Source organism: Tupaia chinensis, unplaced genomic scaffold, assembly GCF_000334495.1.
Source record: "Tupaia chinensis unplaced genomic scaffold, TupChi_1.0 Scaffold140086_1, whole genome shotgun sequence".
In the NCBI taxonomy this organism is placed as follows: Eukaryota; Metazoa; Chordata; class Mammalia; order Scandentia; family Tupaiidae; genus Tupaia; species Tupaia belangeri.
In genome coordinates this window covers 971343-989984 of record NW_006199965.1, presented here as the reverse complement: position 1 = coordinate 989984, position 18642 = coordinate 971343, and the positions used below count along the sequence as shown (strand labels likewise).

The 18642-nt window shown below is 43.5% G+C and overlaps 1 pseudogene; it reads left to right on the top strand.

Annotated features, from left to right (window-relative positions):
* Positions 1 to 843: 843 nt before the first annotated feature.
* On the top strand, positions 844 to 11234 carry LOC114004462 (signal-regulatory protein beta-1-like; annotated as a pseudogene).
* Positions 11235 to 18642: the final 7408 nt, after the last annotated feature.

Genomic DNA, 18642 nt, shown 5'->3' with positions numbered 1-18642 from the left:
TTATGTTTTTGTTTTCAAAGTTCCTGATTAGTTGTTTTTCCTATGTGCATGCTCTTATTTTATGTCTGCCTGTTCTTGCTTTATAACTACCTGTTTTTGTTCCATGTACACGGTTAAACAATTTACTTTTCTTTCTTTGTGTATTTAAAGAAGCCAAGTATATCCTTTTTAAAGACCTTTTCATATTGCACTTTTTCCATATTTTCTCAGGAGAAATTTTTTTCGTTGTTCTTTTTTGTTTTCAAGTTATTGATGCTTTTGAATTTGTTATGACTTCTTGTTGTATTGTTGTTTCCCAGATCTTAGGTGATTCCTACGTATACAGCCCTCTGTTAAATAGTGATGTGTCACGTGATCATAGCTAACCAGGGTCTTGTGGAGCTGGCTACCTGTCCTACCCTGCTGTAGCGGCTGCTTATAATTTAGACTATGGTTATCTTCTGCTTTCTCTTGAAGATGCTTCTCCATTCCTGTGAAAGGGGGAGTTTAAAGTAAAGACTCTGGAGTGTGGCAGTCTATGTTTCCATCCTGAAAACCTGGTGACCTCAGCTAATTCATTACTCTCCTGGAGTCCCCAGTTTTCCCACCTATAAGATGAGGTTCACAATAGAGATTACTTTGTGGGATTAGTGTGGACATTCTTCTTTAACATGCCAGAAGGTACATGTGCTCGCACAGAGAGTGAAAGAAAGAAAGGCAGAGAGAGAAAGCGAATGCTAAAAGCACCATCCCTGGGACATGGTCACACTGAAAACCCTCCCCTCCATTTCTCACTCCTTCCAGGGTTTGGGGCATTCATGCACACATACCCAGGATGTTTCTCAAGTCGCCGGGTCTGAAACTTGATCTGCACGGTCAGACATGTGGGGGTCTAGCTGTCTCAATCACCAGGCCACAAGCTGGACCCAGATTGGAGATTTACTGACTTAGCTTTTCATACAGTGCTAGAAACAGTGTCTGGAGCATTGTGCATGTTCAAAACCTGATAGATGAAACTACTCCTTCATATCATACACAGATTCCTGTCTTCTCTTGAAATGTAATTAGATATTTATAATACACTTTAATCATTTTTCTTTTTCCTTTCTATGAGTTTTGCAACAGATCAGGAAGATTTCACCATGTGCACATCTGCCCTATTGAAAGATTGCAAGATGGTACCTGTCACAATTTCATTTGACAAATACTAATGAAAGAGAAGGGACCTGAAGCCTAGCATGTGCCCTAATTTTCTAGTCAAATCCATGATGGGGAGAGAACATTTCTCCTGACCAGGACTATTTCTAAGACAAACTCCTTATAGGATACAAGACCGACTGCTTCCTGTACACACAAAATTTAGTATAACCACAATTTATTGGCTATGTTAAATGTAAGTAAAGAATTTTCCATACAGTGTGTTGTGTTCCAACTACATCTCCACAGGGTGCATGCTCTAACTTCCCTTTACGTGTGATTGAACTGAGGCTCAGAGAAGTCAAGTGCCATATTGAAAGTCACACAGTTGGATATGGCAGGTGGCAGAGTAGAACATGTCTTTCTGATTCTCTTACTGACAGGGATCTAAGGGTGTGGATTTGATAAGGAGAAAAAGAAACCCCAAAGGCACTTACTTGAGCCAGGCAGGGGAATGGTGATGGAGAATTTTCGGAAAGAGGGGTGCCGGGTTCACATCTCAGTGTGGTCCAGATATTTACTGGAAGGTTGTATCTTCCTCACCCTACACTCTGCCCTACCCAGCTCCAGTCACTCACACATAGGGGTGTGTAGAAAGGCACGCACCTCAGGCAGCTATACCTGACTCCTAGTTGTATCCACTGCAGCTGATACTGCCACGTTTACACCATGACACAACCAAGTCCTTATGGGGGATGGCTGCCACCTCCATAGATGAACAAAAAGTGGGATGCAGAGAACCCTGGGAAAATGACTCATTTCGGTGTGGCAGAGCAGGTCCAGGATCCCACATGAGTGGGGTCCCAAGAGGTCCAAGGGGCTGGGAGAAAGCCAGCCATGAGCAACTGGCTCTAAGAAGTGGGAGTTCACTTCAGCAATATTTGAGTTTCCTCTTCCTCTGGAATCAATACTGCCTGCTCTGCCCGGTTTCTATTTTAAAATCTAGAAACAACTTACTGTCCCACACCATCACAGTCCCTTCCTCTTGTATCACGTGATGCAGAGCTTTCCTTCTCTCCGCAGAGTACAGTGTGGGCTCTCCCAGCACAGACTCCTGGATCAGACAGGCTCCTTAGGTCTTCAGGATGCCCGTCCCTGCCTCTCGGCCCCACCCTGCTCCTTCTTTCCTGTTGCTGATGCTACTGCTGAGATTCACAGGTGAGTGTCGCCTGGGGGTAGAGTCCCCTCTCTGTGTCCCAGGAGCCACCCTGGCCCTAGACAGTCAGGAGCTTCAGATAAATACAAGTGTTGACAAGGACTGGCCATTACCTGAAGGCATAAAATCAGGGACCCAAGTGTCATCTCTGCGGATCCCTCACCTGGAGCAGGTACAAGAGAAATTAAATGATGCTTACAAAAACAACAATTACTTACATCTTGGTAATATTCCTGTAGATGAAGCACTTTTTCAGAGAAATTGTTGTTTAAATCCTAACAAGTCTGAGGCTGCAAAGGCAAGGTGACCTGCCCAGTGGTGCAGAGTGAGCTCAGAGACACCCTGACCAGGTTCTGTCTCCAAACCCAGGGCTCACTGGTCACTACCCTAAGGTTGTAGAGTCTGAAATGGTGCCCACTTGAGTTGGGCTGGGTCAGTGCTTCCTAGGGCCTATCAGCCGCCATCTATCCTACCTCTGGCTCCTCACTCTGCCCTCTGTCCCCACAACCCTCCCTGCTCTGTGATGTCTTCCCACCTGTTCCTCTGTGGCCTCTTCTGCTTAGAGAAGTTCCACACCTTCTGCTGGTGGTTCCTGCACTGGGTGGCCTGGGCTGCCACAACACAGCAGCACAGACCAGGTGGCTGAAACAACAGGCATTTTCTTTATCAGTTCTGGAGGCCCGAAATCCAAGGTCAAGCTGGAGGGCAGGGTTGTTCGTTCTGTGGCCTCTGACCTTGGTGTGTAGATGGTCGCCTTCTCCCTGTCTCTTCACATGATCTTTTTTTCTGCCTATGTCTGTGTTTTAAATCTCTTCTTTTTATGAGGGCTTTGGGCTCACTGGATTAAGGTCCACCCTGCTGACATCATTTAGCCATAGCTACCTCTTAAAAAACTGTATCTCCAAAGACAGTCACTGGGGTAAGGTTTTGACAAGTGTATGTTGTGGGGACACGGCTCAGCCCTTAACAGGTTCCGGTAACCTCCCTGGTCTGCTCGTCTTTGTGCAGAGATTCTACTTATCCTCCTACCCAGGTCAGGCAGGATTGGAGGGCCTTCCCTAGTACAGCTTGGGAGAGGCTATGCTCACAGCTCCTACAAAGGCTGCCTGTCCTCACCTCCTTCTCCAGCCATGGAGCCAGCCCCACTGTCTCAGCCCTGGGCACAGCAGCCACCCCCGCCCCCTCCAGCTCTCCATTTGGTCCTGCTGTGTCCCACGTCACAGGTCCTAGTAGGCAGCGGTCACCCTTGGTAAATTATTCATGCTTCACACACACTGCACCCAAATGACACCAGGAGCAGTCACTGAGGCAGGGACTCTTCTTAGCACACTGTTTAATTTGTTCATCTAATGTTCACCATGTCCCACCAAGACTGCCACTGCTATTATTTCTCAGTGGAACATGGGGCTACTGAGGCAAAGAGAGGAACTTACCTAGTGCCCCCATCTCAGTCAGTGGGACAGATGGGATCCAATCCATTCTGACCAGCTCCAGGTTTTAGTCCTTTTTTTTTTTTTTAGACTTTATTCTTTTAACTGTGCTTTGCTACTGAACTCTCAGTGGAGGCTAATTTCAGGAAAATTAGAAAACGCAGAGTAACAAACAAAAGAGCAATTATCCCCATTCCAACACTCAGAAATAACCAGAACTCAAATTCTGATGTGTGTGCTTACAAGTTGGTCCTGATTTCTGTCAAATGCCTTTCCTACACACGGTCACATTTGTTTCTGAGCTTTTAATGTGTATTATAATTGCATTTACTCCTCAAAACATTCTCATACTGACATAATAGAACACGCTATTTTATGTATTTGTAACGAAATACATATAGGTGTGTGTATACCTGTGTGGGTACTTGCATAAGCGTACACACACACACACACACACACACACACACACACACGGTATTTCTTAAGTTTACGTTTAATCTCTGTATGTCTTTACAGTGTACACCTTGTTTTTTTCCCAGCATGAATACAGTGTATGGGGTTATAAAAGGTTTTCTTCATTTATTTTTTATATATATCCTTGTATAAGCTTAGTTTTCCCTTTCTCCAAGCCAGCTTCCCTCCTTTTCTACTGCTCTAACCTTACCCCTCACCCTGCTCCAAGCTCTTCACGTAAGCACACCTTCCCTTGCTAGAATGAATTTTCTCTCCGAGCAGATCTCCTGTGTACTGCAGTCTTGGAATTCCCTCATCCATATAGAACGAGGATGAGGAGGAAAGACAGAGATAGAAGATATAGAGACTTCTGCCTACATTACCTATCTCTAATTATATCCATCTCTACATCCTTATTCATATCTATTCATATCCCCATCCATACCCATATCCTTGTCTCTTAATGTCTGTTGAAGGCTCCGTGATTTGGGAAACCTACTGAGCAATGGCTTTATAATTGATTGAACACTCGCTAAACGACACACCTGCTGGAAATGCTTCAGAGCTCTTATCCCAAGTGTTCATAATATCCAATGACTCAAGTCATCTCCACCTTTCAGAGAGGAAAGAGAAAGCACAGGAGACCCAACGTCTCTCAATAGTAACAGTTTGAGCTGTGGTGAGAACTCAGGCGTTGCAACTCCAGAGTGCCCAGGTTTAACCAATCCTCTTCTCAAATGTCTGCAGTCCTGGTTCTAGCCCATGAGGCATGTGCAGATTCTGCCAATAGGTGTGTTTGGGGGTGGGGGGGTTCAGGTTTGGTTAAGAGAGTTTGTGGTTTTCTTTCCTGAGTTCTTCTGCTTTCTGCCTATATGCAAATTACTTTTATTTTTTTCATCAAGTCGTCTTCTTGGGTAACTCAGTTTCTGGCTATTTCCATAGAAATGATTCTTCTGAAATAGATTTCAGTGTCCTAGGGAGGCATTGCGCAGGCAATTCAACAGGATGAGTGTGGCCGGTTTTCCTCTCTTGATGTTGTGTGTTCACATCCCCTTCCACCTTCTGCTATGGGATGAGGCAGCTCTAGGCCCCCCAAATGTTGGCCCCACAACTTGGAGTTCCCAGACTCCATAACTATGAGCCAAACACACTTTAAGGGTTATAGATCAACTTCTCTGTATTCTTCTATAGCTACATAAATGGAAAGACAGGGGCCCTGTACTTTCACCCTGTATTTCACTAAATAGGAAATGGTGAGATAATCACCTCTTTTTTTTAAAGAATTATTTATTTTATTTTATTTATTGTTATTACTATTATTTTTCTTTTAATTTGACCAGAGAGAAAGAGAGAGAGGGAAAGTAAGAAAGCAAGCCGCCAGGTCCAGGACTCAAACCATGGTCGGCCATGTGGGAGTCCAGCACCTTAACCACTGTGCCACCTGCTGGCCCCAATCACCTCTTTATTTTTTACATTGAACATAATGTATTTTAATTTTACAAGGCTCTGTTGTAACTTACATTGGATTATTTAACTATCTTAACTTGGGATTCATGGGCTTTCTTTATCAAGACAAGATAAGTAGGTCAAAAACTTACTTTACTATTACTATCGTTTAGTATTTGTTACATTTCAGTATCTATGCCCAGTCTGGAACATTTTAGTGCCATGGTACTATCACAGTGGGAAATTTGGACAAGGCTACAGTTAATGTGAGGCAAACCTATTTTTTCCTCTATTTTGTATTATTACCTTCTCAAAATTACAGGGGAGCAGTGCTTCTATTTAGTAAGATGCTCAGGCTTATCTCTATTTTGATTCCCGATATTGAAGAGGTTCTTGAAATTGTGTCAGTTGGTGTGAATTTGTAAATGCTAAAGTTATGGTGTTGAGGCACAAAAACCAATCACAAAAACCTTTTCATCTTTTTCGTTGTAAAAATGTTGACTGTGTAAATTTCCTACATAAATTTTAGGTTTCCAGTTGGATCGTGCTACAATACTTTTAATGTGGTTATTTATTATACATACATATACACAAGTTCTTTATTTATCACTACTTTATATTATAACATTCTATGTTTGTATACATAATTAGCTCAATTTTGCTTTATTTTGCTTTCCTGTATTTTATTATTAAAGAGGCAAGTAATCACATTTGGTACATCTGGCATCTGTTTAGTATATTAGGTACTTTTGTGTTCCTAAGTGTCCATTTCACTTCTTTTTATAATTTCTCCCTTTGTTGATGTCCTCATCTTGTCAAAGCATCGTTCTCTTATTTGCTGTAATTCTTTGTGCACTTTTTTTTTTTCCTCTGTGAGCCTGCTGAAGAGGGTTGCTCTAAGGTCTTGGTCTACTATGGCTGTGGGCCCAACATGTCCCTGGAGGTCCATATGAGAAACAGGCAGGAGATTCAGAGTTGGAGGAGAACGTGTGACAATGAAGCAAGAGGTTGTAGAAATGAGAGAATGGGAATCACAGACAGCCTCTAGAATTTGGAAAGCCAAATATCACAGCCTTTAGAAGACACGTACCTCTGCTTGTGGATTGCATACATTTAAGCTGTAGGACACTTTAAAATGATATTTTTTCAAGGTGTTCAACATGATGCTTTGATACATCTATAGACTGAAATGCTTTCTAGTCAGGTAAATTAACATATCCATAATTTCCCATGGTTGCCCCTTGTATGTGTGAGCAAACATTTTAGTGCCATGGTACTATCACAGTGGGAAATTTGGACAAGGCTACAGTTAATGTGAGGCAAACCTATTTTTTCCTCTATTTTGTATTATTACCTTCTCAAAATTACAGGGGAGCAGTGCTTCTATTTAGTAAGATGCTCAGGCTTATCTCTATTTTGATTCCCGATATTGAAGAGGTTCTTGAAATTGTGTCAGTTGGTGTGAATTTGTAAATGCTAAAGTTATGGTGTTGAGGCACAAAAACCAATCACAAAAAGCTTTTCATCTTTTTCGTTGTAAAAATGTTGACTGTGTAAATTTCCTACATAAATTTTAGGTTTCCAGTTGGATCGTGCTACAATACTTTTAATGTGGTTATTTATTATACATACATATACACAAGTTCTTTATTTATCACTACTTTATATTATAACATTCTATGTTTGTATACATAATTAGCTCAATTTTGCTTTATTTTGCTTTCCTGTATTTTATTATTAAAGAGGCAAGTAATCACATTTGGTACATCTGGCATCTGTTTAGTATATTAGGTACTTTTGTGTTCCTAAGTGTCCATTTCACTTCTTTTTATAATTTCTCCCTTTGTTGATGTCCTCATCTTGTCAAAGCATCGTTCTCTTATTTGCTGTAATTCTTTGTGCACTTTTTTTTTTTCCTCTGTGAGCCTGCTGAAGAGGGTTGCTCTAAGGTCTTGGTCTACTATGGCTGTGGGCCCAACATGTCCCTGGAGGTCCATATGAGAAACAGGCAGGAGATTCAGAGTTGGAGGAGAACGTGTGACAATGAAGCAAGAGGTTGTAGAAATGAGAGAATGGGAATCACAGACAGCCTCTAGAATTTGGAAAGCCAAATATCACAGCCTTTAGAAGACACGTACCTCTGCTTGTGGATTGCATACATTTAAGCTGTAGGACACTTTAAAATGATATTTTTTCAAGGTGTTCAACATGATGCTTTGATACATCTATAGACTGAAATGCTTTCTAGTCAGGTAAATTAACATATCCATAATTTCCCATGGTTGCCCCTTGTATGTGTGAGCATGTGTGTGTGTGTGTGTCTGTGCTTGTGTGTGTGTGTGAGTGTATCTAATATGCACTCTGTTAGCAAAAATGCCAAACACAACAGAACATGCATGACTCTAGTTCTCACGTTGCTCATTAGACCTAGTTCTTACGTGTGCATCCTCGTACCTGCCACTTGGAACTGTGACCTACATCTTTCTATTTCTTCCCTTCACTCCACCCCCAGGAGTCATCACTTTATTCTCTAGCTCTGTGTCTTCGATTTCTTTTGTTTTGTTTTTACCTTGATTGTCCTCCAGTAACACCAACTTTGGATTTCTTACTTCCATAATATAAAATGTTTTTCTTATTTTCAGACACTTTGTTGATGGTCAATTGTCAAGCAATTTTGAGAACTAATGTAACATGATTATTCTGCAGGGAAAAAGACCCCAGAGGCTCAACACACTGTTTTGTTTCTTATTAAAGCTACAAGTACATCAAGTGTTGGGGGTTCTGTATTTCATTGTCCCTCAAGAATTCGGTCCAATGAACAGACCTCCTCGTGAGCTTTGGAGATCTCTGGGAGAGGCACGTTGGTGTGTGGAGGCTCCTGCAGTTCAGGGCGTGTCCCATGTCCATATCCATCGCTCTGCTCTCGACTCAGGGGTCAAACAGAGTTACAAGGTCCCATTGAAAGCAATGGTCCCGAAAGTGCCACACCCAGTGTAGCTAGACGGTGCACACACACAAATGTTTGATGAAGCATGACAGCCAGCGAGGAATCAAGCACTCAACACACACTCTACTGTGTCATTTCCCCTCACTGTGTATCAGTCTCCTAATCGAATCAAGCACTCAACACACACTCTACTGTGTATCAGTCTCCTAATGCCATCCATCTTACGCTGCAGGCTCACAAGGGTTAAATGAGGTAACACATGTGATATCTGAGCTCCAGGCTTGCTGTGGTCCTGTGCTTGGTCATTGAAAGTCGTTGATAAACACAAAACCACTCAGGATCTGTGAGGATGACCAATAACTGCTTCATGTTCCCTCCAGGAGTGGCAGGCAAAGAGCTGCAGGTGACTCAGCCTGACGCTCAGTGTAGTCGCAGCTGGAGAGTCGGCCCCTCTGCACTGCACCCTACCCTCCCTAACCCCCTAGGGTCCTGTCCAGTGGTTCAAAAGAGAAAAGCCAGACTGGGAGTTGATCTACAGTGTCCAAGGAGGCCACTTCCCCCGGGTAACTTCCGTGGCAGACACCACTAAGAGAAACAACACGGATTTTTCCATCCACATCAGCAACATCATTGATCTACAGTGTCCAAGGAGGCCACTTCCCTCGGGTAACATCCGTGGCAGACACCACTAAGAGAAACAACATGGATTTTTCCATCCACATCAACAACATCACCCCTGCAGACACCGGCACATACTACTGTGTGAAGTTCAGGAAAGAGGCTCCAGAGGACGTGGAAGCTAAGTCTGGATGAGGTACTGAGCTGTCTGTGCATGGCGAGTATGGCAGAGGCCTCCTTTGTCTCCTCCTGTCTGACAGGAGGAGACAAAGTTACAGCGCCCCCCCCCTTTTTTTGAATTTTTTTGAATAGCCACTAAGAACCAGAGGGCGCTGGCCACTCATCTCCATGGCCTGAAGTCACCCCGCCTACAGCTCAGGGGTGGAGGCCTGGAGAGGCCATGCTGGGTGCTCAGGGCCAAGGGTGGGAATGGCAGGAAACCCGGGCTCCCCAGCCTCCCTGGCTCCACAGCTCTGGCCTTTCCCATCTGTCCCAGCCCTCAGTTGCACAGATGGGAGCTGACGGTTTGAGTGATGTGCCCAGTCACAGGCCAGACCTCTCTGCTGCCCCCCCAGAGAGCGGGTCTCCTCATGGTGCCATGTCTCCTCTCTGTGAAGGAGCTCTAGAGCCAGCTTCTCTGCTGGGAACAGGAAGGGATGGTCAGGCAGAGCTCTGTTCTTCCATGCTGACCTGCCCTTGCCTGCAAAGAGAAGGACTCATCCAGGGTGAGGAGATTGGAGGGTATTTTTTCCATTCTCCCAAATGTCTCACTGAGAAGAAATTCCTAAGAGGCTTAGGTTCCTAGTTTAACCTGACAGTCCTTCCCAGATGCAGGGATATGCTGCGGTCCCTTGTGTGCCTCAGGGATCGAGTCCCACAGCTCCAAACTGGGCAGGATCATGGCAGGATGTCTCCCACTTCAGAGAAAGGTTCCCATGTGGGTGACTGACACAGGGCTTCCCATTCAAGGCAGCAGAGATGCTCAGGTTGGTTTCCTGTCAGAGGCCCAGGATTCTCTTTCTAACTCCTAGCTCCTGGGGAGTCAACACATGAGGGGCCTTTAGACACCTGCAGCCCAACCCTCATTTACAGACAGGTTGGAGCTAAGAGACCACAAGAGGTGGTCAGGTGGTCTCTTGGGCGTGACTCAGGTCAACACATGAGGGGCCTTTAGACACCTGCAGCCCAACCCTCGTTTACAGACAGGTTGGAGCTAAGAGACCACAAGAGCTTGGGCATGACTCAGGTCTGCTACCTCCCACAGGGTGCTCAGTCCTCCCTGCCAGGCCCTTGGCCTCAGTGATGCCCTGGATGAGACAGGCGGGAGGTGGGAGGGCCGGAAACTGCAGCAGTGATGGGCTCAGGGAGCCTCAGGTAGGGTATGCAGAGGCCTTTTGGAACAGAGTCCCAGGTCACCTCCTAATGGCTCCTCTTACTCCTTGATTTCCAGAGTCCCCTACTTCCGTCTTCATAGTTGTCTTCCTAGGCCCCAAGGTGCTGCCGGCAGTTGGTGTCACTGCCATCTATGTTCACAAGAAGCGGAAAGACTGAATGTAAGTTGTGGTGGGGTGGGGAGGCCAAGGGCTGACCCAAGAGGGCAGGTCAGCGGGCGTGGTGAATCCATAAGTCACACGGTAAGAGGCCCATGTGGATTTTCGTGAAGGTGCTACACTGTCAGCTGCCTCAGGAGTCTCATGGATCCCCCAGAGAGGTTCCCACTCCTAAGAAGAGTGTGGGTGCTGCAGGAAGAGGTTGGAGAAGGACATTCAATGCATCCTAAAAATCCAAGGGGTTCCATGGAGGAAGAAGGCAGAGCGGGTTAGGGAGGGACAGCTGACGGAGGGTTTCCTGGCAGACATTTCTGGATTATTTGAGTGTGGGGTTTCATGGGGCCAAAGGAACCCACATCTGAGAGTGATCCTGAGAGGCCTCAATGGGCTGCTCTGAGGGCCACTCTGATCCCCTTTGTGACTGAGTGGAAGGGACCCAGTGAGGACAGTCAGGACTTGGGGACTGAGATGGTAGGGTCTTACATCAGGGACTTCTGTCCACTTGTGACAAACCTCCCAGGAGGAGATCAAGCCCAGGACATGATAGGATCTCAGGAAACATTTCTTAGAAGATGAGCAGATACTTTTTCTTCCCCCTACTAAGGAGCATGTGAGCTTGCCAAAGAGAAAGTGAAAAGTATCTTCCAAAAGGGGATGGTCATGCCGCAATTCTGCTTCCTCCATTTCTCATCCCATCAGGATTCTGGACACACATGCCTGGAATGTTTTTCAAGCTGCTGGGGTCTGAATTCAGACTGCCGTCAGCCTTTGGGATCCAGCACCCTATGCACTGGGCTTAACTGCTGCGCTATGGGGCTGGCCCTGAGCAGATAATGTAACGTGGACTTGTTTCCCCACAGCTCCTTCCTTCCCTGATACGTAGGTGCCTCATTCTCTACTGCTTCCTTCTCTTTCAGTGGTTAGGCCTGAGAGAAGGTGCTGAGAAGCTTCCATATACTCTGCTCCAAGCATCTCTCCTCCCAGAACACCTGCCCATCACAGCCTCTGGGACTCCCTCATCACTCACCGTGATGCTCCAGCTGGGTCTCTGTCCATTTTCCTGGCCCCGGGCCTGCCTCTGGGGACTGATTCCGACACCTCCCTAGAATGTGGGACTAAGTCTAATCTACACACATCAGCCAATCTCCTTCTTCCAGCACACTAGGGTCCCCTTAAACCCACACGCTAGTCTGTGCTCTCAAGGGTTACTCTACCTTCTGGTTTCCTGCCTCTCCCAAAGTCCGGCCTTGATAAGGATCTCTATTGCATCCCAGTTGTAAGAAGAAAAAGTACTCCACTTCCTGTTTACCTAAGTGGCCATCTCCGCCCACCAGAAAGTTTTCCCTGCCTCTCTGTGATGGAAACACTAGTTCCTTTTCCTTCATCTTCCCATTCCTACTGCTTATGGTACAGAAGTTGTGATAGTCCCAAAGCCTTGGAGTCCTAGATTCTCTTTCTTTTATATTCCATATTTAGTTTTGCCTTCAAAATGTTTATGTCCAGTGGTGAGATGGTAAATGTTTACCAGTTGACTTACTGAAAGGAAAAAGAAGGGCTGATCTGTAGAGCTTGCAGATTTCTACGGTGTACAAACTCCCCATGTGGCCAATTTGAAGCTACCAACATTTTTACAAGATTACGAAATTTCTAAAAATTGAGCAGTTGGGTCTCATGAGCCCATCTTATCCTGCCATAGCACACCTGAGTTGCATCCATAATATGCACCCTTCTCACCTCTACCACTACTGCCTGGTCGCAGTCAGCATCCCCTCCACCTGGGCCATTGCTATGCTTCTAACAGTCTTCCCTACTTCAGCTACAGTCAAGTGATTCTCCGGAAATGTAAATCAAATTGTGCACTTTTCAGCTTCATCCCCAACATAGCTCATGGTTCAGTCTCTCCTTCCAAGTGTCTACTCAATTTCACTTCATTAAAGACACCTCCAAGGACCACATGGTAGTGAAGGTGCTGGACTTCCACATGGCTGACCATGGTTTCAGTCCCGGACTTAGTTTGCTTTCTCACATTCTCTCTCTCTCTCTTTGGTGAGCTGTGTGCCCTGGAGCAAAATAAAAAATAATAATAATAAATAATTCTTTTTTTGTTTTTAAAAAGGCACTTCTCATAAAGCACCTTATGTAACATATCCATTTCCCTCTCTCACTCTGGGATTCTAATTCCTTTTAACTTATTTAACTTTTTACTCTTCTTCCTTAGCACCTATTACTATCAGTATTTTTAAAAATGCAGGCAGTCCTTGCTTGGCACAGGAGTACAGGATTATAAAAATGTGCACACTGGAACCCTAGAAAGCATTCTCCATAATCAATGAGAAAAAATAATGATTGTCATGTGACCTTTACAATTGTTTGTCAAAATATTAGAAGCTCTGGGAACCAGCAGTTAGCGTAATGGCTATGTCGTTGGACTCCCACGTAGTCGACCGCGGTTTGTGTCCCGGACCCAGTGGCTTAAAACTCACGCCGGGTGTGTGTGTGTGCGTGCTCAAGATCCTGAGAGGAGAATGGAGGAGAAGGGATTGCGGCGTGACCATCCCCCCTGGGGGGTGATTTCTTGCTTTCTGTCTCTATGTCTCTCTCTGTCTGTCTGGCAAGCGCACGCGCCCTACAGTGAAAATCTCTCCAAAAAAAAAAATATTAGAAGCTCTCATGTACCAGTTATGAATATATATTAAAAATGAAAAATAGAGTATTTACTCAGTGTACTGTAATTCAAAACATTTGAAAGATTGCGAGCTAAAGTCTTATTTTTTGTACATCTTATCAAGAGTAGTCTGAACAGTGATTGCATTCTTATCTAATTACCATATGGAGCACACATCTTTTCTACCTTGATGAATTAATTATCTTCATCTTTGCAAAATCTGGATCTGTTTCCAACATTTTATCCTTTGCACTTTCAATGTTCTGAAATGTCTCCAAAAGTTCCTTTAATAGGAAGTTTTTTGCTGCATTTCCTCTGGGTCATTTTCACCCTTTTCATCACCCCTGCTTTCCTCATTGTTGACGGTGAGTTTGCCTTCACTGAGCTCCTCTGGTTGCCCACACAGAGTCTTTTGAATGGTATCGGTGTCAATGTTCCCATGGTCAGTTATTTATTCTTCTATAACTCCACTTACATTTGATTTGAATCTTACTTTCGGCATTATCACTGCACTTTATCCTTGTGGCCAGTTTCCTCTTTAACTTAATCATTTCTATAAATGCCATATGAGACTTCTGGATAAGGCAAAAGACTTGAGTTTGGAAAGGATCTACAAGATGGGGTGAGGTTCCTTGGGGTGGCAAGCCCCTTAGTCCCAGAAACCCCAGACATTTCCAGCAGCAACTTCTCAACGTGCATCAATCATGAAGGAAGAAGTCACACGGCCCCATGGCCTTTCCTCTCACCACAATCCCTTTCCTCTGACATCATGGAGGCAAAAACTGTTCTTTCTCCTTGCCAAAGAGAAAGTGAAAAGTATCTTCCAAAAGGGGATGGTCATGCCACAATTCTGTTCTTTCTCCCTGGAGCACAGAGTTCAGGGCCCCTCCAGGACTGGTATTGAGACAGTGCAGGCTCTAGAGGCCACTATGATGCCTGCCCTAGCTTCCTCTCCTTGCCTACCTCAGCCTTTCCTACTGCTTCCCCTGCTGCTGGGACTCACAGGTGAATGGGGCTCGGTATGTTCTCCCCATCCCTTCGCTGGAAGTTCTTTGGGGAAGGTGTTCTGTGTTCCATTCTAGAACAGGCAGAATTTAGAAGACTAGACTCACAAGGCCTTCAGTTCACAAAATCCCAGTGGCCATGTCAGTTCTACACCCTTTTGTCCAGGTAACATATCCACCCTTGGTCATAAGCCTAGACACAGCACCTATCACAGCTCCCACTCTTCAGTCTCTAGAAACAGAACATCTTCTAAAGTTATTACCACCACATGAATGCAACCCACTCAGTGGAGAAATAAAATAAAGTGTTGGAAAGCATGAAATTATAAATAAGAAAATACTCCACAGTGCTGTTGCCAAGAAAATAATCATTATTAAAATTTTGCAGAGATTTGAGTGCTTGTTGAATATTGACCAGAAGCGGTCATTAGGTCTCTAGGATAGGTGATAAGCCCAGACCAGTTCTGCCTTTACTTGCTGGAAAAAATTCAGCAGCATGTGGAGTTTCTTCCTCAAAACCATTGGTCCAGGTAGGCAGAGGCTTTGAGTCCCACTTGCCACAGTGGGAAGTTTGAGAGGCTTAAAGCAGATGAAAGAGGAAGCAAGACCATTATCTGAGTATGAGGAAAGAGGAGGAATACGTGAATGTTTGAGAAGAGAATAAAACTTACAAGACACTCAAGCCCATTGGAGAATTTTAGCAAGATCCAATTTTATACAATCTCCTCTGCAAAACAGAAGAGGAGGGAACAATTCCCAACTCATTTTGTGACACCATTGTTATTTTGAAAGCAAAACCAAATAAAGAGGAGAGAGGAAGAAAGAAAACTGCAGATCTACCCAAAGGGCAGGAGAGCACTCAGTTGGAAAAGCACTTGCACATCTATATTCATTGCAGCCTTATTCACGATTGCTAAGACATGGAACCAACCCAAATGTCCACAAACAGATGAATGGATTGAAAAATTGTGGCACATATACTCCATGGAATACTATTCAGCCATTAAAAACAAACAAACAAAACAACAACAACAGCAAAAAAGGCCCTGGAATTTGATAGAAAGTAGATGAATATGGAAGATTTGTTGCTGAGTGAAGCAAGTCAGGCTATGAAAGAGAGACATTGCTTGTCTCCACTTAACATATACCAACTGTCTACACTCTATGGTAGAGACTGAAAGATTGGAGAACATAAAAGTATTAAAAACTGTAATGGACACTAGAAACCAAGTGTGAAGAGTGTGAGAAGGGAAGAGTGTAGTGAAAATTAGGGAGAAAAACTAGGAGCGTAGAAAATTTAGGGGGGGGAAATGAAGAGATAAGACACTTGTGGGACACAAATAAGGTTTGTTATCAGTTGACGAGGATGTGTATGGTGTTCTCAACTGGGCTGGACTGAGGTGTATATCATGCTGGGTAAAGTCTCTTCACAATCTAAATGGTGTATAGTGATTTAAAGTATGAATAATAATAAAAATATACATTTAAAAAACTGCAGAACAATATATTTCAAGAACCTAAATGCAAAAATCTTCAGCAAAATAAGGACCAACAGTTGGCATAATGGCTATGTCACTGGACTCCCATGTAGTCAACCATGGTTCGAGTCCCAGACCCGGTGGCTTAAACTCATGCCAGGTGCATGTGCGTGCGTGCCCAAGATCTGGAGAGGAGAATGGAAGAGAAGGGATTGTTGCCATGGCCATCCTCCCTGAGGGGTGATTTCTCGCGTTCTGTCTCTCTGTCTCTCCCTGTCTTTCTGGCAAGTGCATGCGCCCTATAGCAAAAACCTCTCAAAAAAAAAAAAAATAGCAAATAGAACCTAACAATATGTAAAGTTATAAAACAAGACTAAGTGGGATTTATTCCAGGCATGCAAAGTTGTTTCAACACCTGAAAAGCAATCATTGTAATACATCACATCAACAGGTTAAAGAAAAATTGCATAATCGTATTAATGGAATCAAAAGAGTTTCACAAAATTCAACACATTCATAATTTAAAAAGGAAAAAAAAATCTCAGCAAACTAGAAATAGAAGGAATACTTCCTCAACCTGATAAAAAGCATCTGCAAACACTCTATAGCTCACATTAATAATTAGAGACAGAATGCTTTTCTTCCAAGATAAGGAATAAGACAACAAGATCCATCCTTATCTTCGTATTCAACATAGTACTGAAAGACATCACAATAAGACTGTAGTGGTGGGGAGAGATTGAGAGGTAGAAAGGCAAGGCATACATATTGGAAAGGAAAAAAAATTGCCCTTATTTGCATATTACATGGTTATCTACATAGAAAATGTCAAAGAATCTAATTTTTTTGTCTTAGAGCTAATAAGCGAGTTCAGCAAGGTGGCGGAATAAAAGACCAACATACAAAAATCAGTCACATTTCTCTGCATTAGAAACAAACGTGTGACCATTTACATGAGCACCAAATAAAATACTTAATTAAGTATATATCTCAAAATATATGTGCAAGATCTATATGAAGAAAATGACAAAAAGTTGATCAACAAAATCAAGGAACTAAATACACAGAGAGATATCCCATTTGTGTGTATAGAAATAATCAGTTATAGAGATGCCGATTCCTCCTACCTTGACCTATTGATTCAGTGTGTTCCTAATCAAAATCTGAGGAAATTATTGTGTAGATATTGAAAACTAATCCCGAAGTTTATATATTGACTCTCTTTCACAGAGCAGAAAATGTCATGGGTTTTCCATATTATTTCTTTTTTAGTGATTTTCTAAATAATTATTTCTTTAATTTTATTTATTAGTAGTATTTTCTAATTTACTATGGTCATGTGCATTTACCAGAGAGAGAGACAAAAAGAGAGAGAAAATAAGAAAGCAAGCAGCATGGCTGGCAGCAGATGGCATGGTGGTTAGGGTGCTGAACTCCCACACAGCCGACTTGGTTCGTATCCCGGACCTGGTGGCTTGCTTTCTCACTTACTCTCTCTCTCTTCTCTGTCCCTCTCTGGTCAAATTAAAATAAATAAATAAATAAAGTTAAATAAAATAGTTTTTTTTTTAAAAAAAAAGAAAGAAAGAAAGGTGTCAGGTCTGGGACTTGAACTATAGTTAGCCATGTAGGAATCCAACACCTTAACCACCATGTTACCTGATGGCCCCTGTATTTTTTTTAACAATTGAACATCCTCCCTCCCACCCACAACAGGGCCTCCAGGTCCATCCCTGACTCGGACCCTAGCCCTAGGCCAAACCCTAGCCTAAGCCCTGAGCCTCATCCTAGATCTTGACTTGGGACTCAAACTCCCTACCTCTTGAGTTCTGAGCCTGCCTGCCTATGCACTGCACTAGCCTGAGATCTCATATTATTTCTTACAATTGCATGGAATCTACAATTAAATTAAAACCTTAAAAAGTAATTTAATATCAACCCTAAAAGAAGTTATATATAAATCAAATACACGAACCTATTAACTGGGTGAAATCTAAGTGATTCAAATGAAACTGAATTATTTCACCTGGGACCGAAAAACAAAACTCAACTTCAGAGCCCTCTACTCTAGGGCCCCCAGCAGAGTGTGAAAGGGAAAAATCCTATGGGAGATTAGAAACCATACATCTTTGCAATGTGGGTCTCCAAAGGACAGCTTGGCATAGTTAGTGGCCTCTTTACTAACAGGTTTTTGTTTGTTTCTTTCTTTATTTGTTGCTATTTTGTGGGAGAGGAGTTGTTTTTGTTTTTGCTTTGCCATAGGGCGTGCACACTCGCTGGAAACAGAAAGAGACAGAAAGAGAGAGAAAGCAAGAAAGCATCCTCTAGGAGAATGGCCATGCCACAGTCCTTTCTCCCTCCTCTTGAGATTTTGGGCACTTACACATACATTCCCAGTGTTTTGGTTTTGGGATTTTTTTTTTTAAGAATTATTTTATTTAACTTTCTTTCTCTCTCTCTCTCTCTCTCTCTCTCTCTCTCTCTTTCTTTTCTCTTTTACTCTCCTTTTCTCTCTCTCTCTTTCTATTTTAATTTGACCAGAGAGGGACAGAGTGAGAAGGGGAAAGTGAGAAAGCAAACTGCCAGATCTGGGACTCAAATCATGTTCAACCACGGAAGAGTCCAGCACACCTAACCACCACACCACCTGCTGCCCCTATACCCAGTGAGTTTTTCAACTCAGTCTGTGACTTGAACCTGGCAGCCACCAATGTAAAAT